The sequence below is a fragment of the Oncorhynchus masou genome, unplaced genomic scaffold, assembly GCF_036934945.1.
Source record: "Oncorhynchus masou masou isolate Uvic2021 unplaced genomic scaffold, UVic_Omas_1.1 unplaced_scaffold_4555, whole genome shotgun sequence".
NCBI classification, from domain to species: Eukaryota; Metazoa; Chordata; class Actinopteri; order Salmoniformes; family Salmonidae; genus Oncorhynchus; species Oncorhynchus masou.
The window spans coordinates 6,026-12,500 of record NW_027010950.1 but is presented as its reverse complement, the minus strand read 5'-3'; the positions used below and the strand labels follow the sequence as shown (position 1 = coordinate 12,500).

The 6,475-nt window shown below is 50.3% G+C and overlaps 1 long non-coding RNA gene across 1 annotated transcript in view; it reads right to left on the bottom strand.

The window, feature by feature from the left end:
- Positions 1 to 5,431, bottom strand: part of LOC135535168 (uncharacterized) — a 15,577-nt gene extending 10,146 nt beyond the window's left edge. Inside the window, exon 1 of the long non-coding RNA XR_010454826.1 lies at positions 5,332 to 5,431. This is a non-coding gene — a long non-coding RNA (uncharacterized LOC135535168). The remainder of the gene's footprint in view (positions 1 to 5,331) is intronic.
- Between the last annotated feature and the right edge of the window lie 1,044 nt (positions 5,432 to 6,475).

The following is a 6,475-nucleotide window of genomic DNA, read 5'->3' as shown; positions in this document are numbered from 1 at the left end:
TGGAGCCAGCTGGTTGTCAATGACATCTCTCTAATGGAGCCAGCTGGTTGTTAATGACATCTCTCTAATGGAGCCAGCTGGTTGTCAACAACATCTCTCTAATGGAGCCAGCTGGTTGTCAATGACATCTCTCTAATGGAGCCAGCTGGTTGTCAATGACATCTCCTAATGGAGCCAGTTTGTCCAATGACATCTCTCTAATGGAGCCAGCTGGTTGTCAATGACCTCTCTAATGGAACAGCTGGTTGTCAATGACACAGGCTGTGGATCAACCAAAGACCTACAGTCTCTATTAGAAGTGAGTCATCTCATCCCAGTATATTCTGTGGTGCCCCAAATACTAATGAGTTCATTGAATATTGATTCATTTAAATCGGGTAACAATTAAACATAGTTAGTTATTGATAAATAACCATCATCCCATTAATCAAAGTCACGTTACAACAGTAGATTACTGAGGGGAAAAAACACTATTTAATCCATTTTAGAATAAAGCTGTAACGTAACAAAATGTGGAAAATGTCAAGGGGTCTGAATACTTTGTGAATGCCCTGTATCGTGGTGGAACAAAACACAGGGTTGTTGACTGAAGTAGACTGCCTGGCGTGTGTGTGTGTGTGTGTGTGTGTGTGTGTGTGTGTTTGACTAGATGTTGGAAAGTGGTTTCTATGTGTACAAGAGAGGGTTAGGCTGTTATTTGTTTATGTGTGTGTGTGTGTGTGTGTGTGTGTGTGTGTGTGTGTGTGTGTGTGTGTGTGTGTGTGTGTGTGTGTGTTTGTGTGTGTATATATATATATAAGTGACGCAGGCCAGATGAGGGGATGTCGCTGGCTGGTAGCCTAGGCAGCTGGGTATGCACGCGCACACACCCTGCACCATTGTGTGACTCAGGAGATAGGGTGACATCGAGACCGTTCTGAACACAGTGGGACCAGGAGGAAGGTTCAGCTCCAAGGACAGTTAATGATTAACTAAATATCTAAAATATACCCACACTGCTACTGACAGCAACGATCCAGTCTAATCCGATCAGTTTCTGTCCATAGGAGGTACAGAACCTGCTGTTTAAAGTTTCTGTGTGTTGGACTGATGCAGGGTGTGTGAGGGTGTGAGGTGTGTGTGTGTTGTACTGATGCAGGGTGTGTGAGGTGTGTGTGTGTGTGTGTGTGTTGTACTGATGTGAGGTGTGTGAGGTGTGTGTGTGTGTGTGTGTGTGTGTGTGTTGTACTGATGCAGGGTGTGTGAGGTGTGTGTGTGTTGTACTGATGCAGGGTGTGAGTGTGTGTGTGTTGTACTGATGTGAGGTGTGTGTGTGTTGTACTGATGCAGGGTGTGTGAGGTGTGTGTGTGTTGTACTGATGCAGGGTGTGGAGGTGTGTGTGTTGGACTGATGCAGGGTGTGTGTGTGTGTGTGTGTGTGTGTGTGTGTGTGTGTGTGTGTGTGTGTGTGTGTGTGTGTGTGTGTTGTACTGATGCAGGGTGTGTGAGGTGTGTGTGTGTTGGACTGATGCAGGGTGTGTGAGGTGTGTGTGTGTGTTGTACTGATGCAGGGTGTGTGAGGTGTGTGTGTGTTGGACTGATGCAGGGTGTGTGAGGTGTGTGTGTGTGTTGTACTGATGCAGGGTGTGTGAGGTGTGTGTGTGTTGTAGTGATGCAGGGTGTGTGTGTGTGTGTGTGTGTTGGACTGATGCAGGGGGTGTGGTGTGTGTGTTGGACTGATGCAGGGTGTGTGTGGTGTGTGTGTGTTGGACTGATGCAGGGTGTGTGAGGTGTGGTGTGTGTGTGTGTGTGTGTGTGTGTGTGTTGGACTGATGCAGGGTGTGTGAGGTGTGTGTGTGTTGGACTGATGCAGGGTGTGTGAGGTGTGTGTGTGTGTTGGACTGATGTGAGGTGTGTGTGTGTGTGTTGGACTGATGCAGGGTGTGTGTGTGTGTGTGTGTTGTACTGATGCAGGGTGTGTGAGGTGTGTGTGTTGTGCCCTGATGCAGGGTGTGTGAGGTGTGTGTGTGTGTTGTACTGATGCAGGGTGTGTGAGGTGTGTGTGTGTGTGTGTGTTGGACTGATGCAGGAGTGTGTGAGGTGTGTGTGTGTTGTACTGATGCAGGGTGTGTGAGGGTGTGTGTGTGTTGGACTGATGCAGGGTGTGTGAGGTGTGTGTTGGACTGATGCAGGGTGTGTGAGGTGTGTGTGTGTTGACTGATGCAGAGGTGTGTGTGTGTGTGTGTGTTGGACTGATGCAGGGTGTGTGAGGTGTGTGTGTGTTGTACTGATGCAGGGTGTGTGAGGTGTGTGTGTTGCACTGATGCAGGGTGTGTGAGTGTGTGTGTGTTGTACTGATGCAGGGTGTGTGAGGTGTGTGTGTGTGTGTGTTGGACTGATGCAGGGTGTGTGAGGTGTGTGTGTGTTGGACTGATGCAGGGTGTGTGTGTGTGTGTGTGTGTGTTGTACTGATGCAGGGTGTGTGAGGTGTGTGTGTGTTGGACTGATGCAGGGTGTGTGAGGTGTGTGTGTTGTACTGATGCAGGGTGTGTGAGTGTGTGTGTGTTGTACTGATGCAGGGTGTGTGTGTGTGTGTGTGTGTGTGTTGGACTGATGCAGGGTGTGTGTGGTGTGTGTGTGTTGGACTGATGCAGGGGGTGTGAGTGTGTGTGTTGTACTGATGCAGGTGTGTGAGGTGTCTGTCTGTGTTGGACTGATGCAGGGTGTGTGAGGTGTGTGTGTGTGTTGGACTGATGCAGGTGTGTGTGTGTGTGTGTGTTGGACTGATGCAGGGTGTGTGTGTGTGTGTGTGTTGTACTGATGCAGGGTGTGTGAGGTGTGTGTGTTGTACTGATGCAGGGTGTGTGAGGTGTGTGTGTGTGTGTGTTGTACTGATGCAGGGTGTGTGAGGTGTGTGTGTGTGTGTGTGTGTTGGACTGATGCAGGGTGTGTGAGTGTGTGTGTGTTGTACTGATGCAGGGTGTGTGAGGTGTGTGTGTGTTGGACTGATGCAGAGTGTGTGGGGTGTGTGTGTGTTGGAGTGATGCAGGGTGTGTGAGGTGTGTGTGTGTGTTGTACTGATGCAGGGTGTGTGAGGTGTGTGTGTGTTGTACTGATGCAGGGTGTGTGAGGTGTGTGTGTGTTGGACTGGTGCAAGGTGTGAGGTGTGTGTGTGTTGTACTGATGCAGGGTGTGTGGGGTGTGTGTGTGTGTGTTGTACTGATGTGAGGTGTGTGTGTGTGTGTGTGTGTGTGTGTGTGTGTGGTGTGTGTGTGTGTGTGTGTGTGTGTGTGTGTGTGTGTTGTACTGATGCAGGGTGTGTGAGGTGTGTGTGTGTTGTACTGATGCAGGGTGTGTGAGGTGTGTGTGACTGTTGTACTGATGCAGGGTGTGAGTGTGTGTGTGTGTGTGTGTGTGTGTTGGACTGATGTGAGGGTGTGTGTGTGTTGTACTGATGCAGGGTGTGTGAAGGTGTGTGTGTGTTGTACTGATGCAGGGTGTGTGAGGTGTGTGTGTGTGTGTGTTGGACTGATGCAGGGTGTGTGAGTGTGTGTGTGTTGGACTGATGCAGGGTGTGTGAGGTGTGTGTGTGTGTTGGACTGATGCAGGGTGTGTGAGGTGTGTGTGTGTTGTACTGATGCAGGAGTGTGTGAGTGTGTGTGTGTGTGTTGTACTGATGCAGGGTGTGTGAGGTGTGTGTGTGTGTGTTGTACTGATGCAGGGTGTGTGAGGTGTGTGTGTGTTGGACTGATGCAGGGTGTGTGAGGTGTGTGTGTGTTGGACTGATGCAGGGTGTGAGGTGTGTGTGTGTGTTGTACTGATGCAGGGTGTGTGAGGTGTGTGTGTGTGTGTGTGTTGTACTGATGCAGGGTGTGTGAGGTGTGTGTGTGTGTTGTACTGATGCAGGGTGTTTGAGGTGTGTGTGTGTTGGACTGATGCTGGGTGTGTGTGTGTGTGTGTGTGTGTGTTGTACTGATGCAGGGTGTGTGAGGTGTGTGTGTGTTGACTGATGCAGGGTGTGTGGTGTGTGTGTGTTGTACTGATGCAGGGTGTGTGAGGTGTGTGTGTGTTGTACTGATGCAGGGTGTGTGTGTGTGTGTTGTACTGATGCAGGGTGTGTGTGTGTGTGTGTGTGTGTGTGTGTTGGACTGATGCAGGGTGTGTGAGTGTGTGTGTGTGTTGTACTGATGCAGGGTGTGTGAGGTGTGTGTGTGTTGGACTGATGCAGGGTGTGTGAGGTGTGTGTGTGTTGGACTGATGCAGGGTGTGTGAGGTGTGTGTTGGACTGATGCAGGGTGTGTGAGGTGTGTGTGTGTTGTACTGATGCAGGGTGTGTGTGTGTGTGTGTGTGTTGTACTGATGCAGGGTGTGTGAGGTGTGTGTGTGTTGGACTGATGCAGGGTGTGTGAGGTGTGTGTGTGTTGGACTGATGCAGGGTGTGTGGTGTGTGTGTGTGTGTTGTACTGATGCAGGGTGTGTGAGGTGTGTGTGTGTGTTGTACTGATGCAGGGTGTGTGAGTGTGTGTGTGTGTGTTGTACTGATGCAGGGTGTGTGAGGTGTGTGTGTGTGTTGTACTGATGCAGGGTGTGTGAGGTGTGTGTGTGTTGTACTGATGCAGGGTGTGTGAGGGTGTGTGTGTGTTGGACTGATGCAGGGTGTGTGAGGTGTGTGTGTGTGTGTGTGTGAGGTGTGTGTGTGTGTGTGTGTGTGTGTGTGTGTGTGTGTGTGTGTGTGTGTGTGTGTGTGTGTGTGTGTGTGTGTGTGTGTGTGTGTGTGTGTGTGTGTGTGTGTGTGTGTTGGACTGATGCAGGGTGTGTGAGGTGTGTGTGTGTTGTACTGATGCAGGGTGTGTGAGGTGTGTGTGTGTTGGACTGATGCAGGGTGTGTGAGGTGTGTGTGTGTTGGACTGATGCAGGGTGGGTGAGGTGTGTGTGTGTTGGACTGATGCAGGGTGTGTGGGTGTGTGTGTGTTGGACTGATGCAGGGTGTGTGTGTGTGTGTGTGTTGTACTGATGCAGGGTGTGTGTGTGTGTGTGTTGTACTGATGCAGGGTGTGTGAGGTGTGTGTGTGTTGGACTGATGCAGGGTGTGTGTGTGTGTGTGTGTGTGTTGGAGGACTGATGCAGGGTGTGTGAGGTGTGTGTGTGTTGGACTGATGCAGGGTGTGTGAGGTGTGTGTGTGTGTGTGTGTGTGTGTGTGTGTGTGTGTGTGTGTGTGTGTGTGTGTGTGTGTGTGTGTGTGTGTTGGACTGATGCAGGGTGTGTGAGGTGTGTGTGTATTGGACTGATGCAGGGTGTGTGAGGTGTGTGTGTGTTGGACTGATGCAGGGTGTGTGTGTGTGTGTGTTCACCTCGTTGACGTTGATCTTGGACTTTGCAGAGGACTCAGGGAAAGCACAGCTGCTCCACTGTCTGGCCAGGTTCTGCCCCTGCTCCTTCCCCACAACACGCTCATCCTCAGATCATTTATTACCCACCAGGTCATCGGAACCTGGAGGGGAGGAGGAGGGAGGAGGGGGGGAGGGGAGGAGGGGGAGGGGGGAGGAGGAGGAGGAGGAGGGGGAGGAGGGAGGAGGGAAGGGGGGAGGGAGGAGGGGGGGAGGAGGGGGAGGGGAGGAGGGGGGGGAGGAGGGGGAGGGGAGGGAGGAGGAGGAGGGAGGATGAGGGGGGAGGGGGAGGAGGGAGGAGGAGGAGGGGAGAGAGGAGGGGGGAGGGAGGAGGGGGAGGAGAGTGGGGGAGACCGGAGGGGAGAGACCGGAGAGAGAAATGTAAAAAAAGAGTGGAGACAGGAAATAGTGAGGGGAGATAATATAGGGAGGGAGATAATATAGGGAGGGAGATAATATAGGGAGGGGAGATAATATAGGGAGGAGGGAGGGGAGATAATATAGGGAGGGAGATAATATAGGGAGGGGAGGGAGATAATATAGGGAGGGAGATAATATAGGGAGGAGATAATATAGGGAGAGAGATAATATAGGGAGGGGAGATAATATAGGGAGGGAGATAATATAGGAGAGAGGGAGATAATATAGGGAGAGATATATAGGGAGGGAGATAATATAGAGAGGGAGATAATATAGAGAGGGAGATAATATAGAGAGGGAGATAATATAGGGAGGAGATAATATAGGGAGGGAGATAATATAGGAGAGAGATAATATAGGGAGGGAGATAATATAGGGAGGGAGATAATATAGGGAGGAGATAATATAGGGAGGGAGATAATAATATAGGGAGGGAGATAATATAGAGAGGGAGATAATATAGGGAGGGGGAGATAATATAGGGGAGAGAGAGAGAGAGAGAAGTTTTATATTATTCTAGGTCACATTTAACACTTTGATAGGTATGAAGGGTTTTGTTATGTTGTTGAATTCATAGGCTCTATGAAAATTACTTTTTCCACAAGCACAGCTGAGTTAGTGAGAGAGAGGAATGAAATGAAACACACAGCTGAGTTAGTGTCCTCTCCTGGTTTACTGTAGAGAAAGA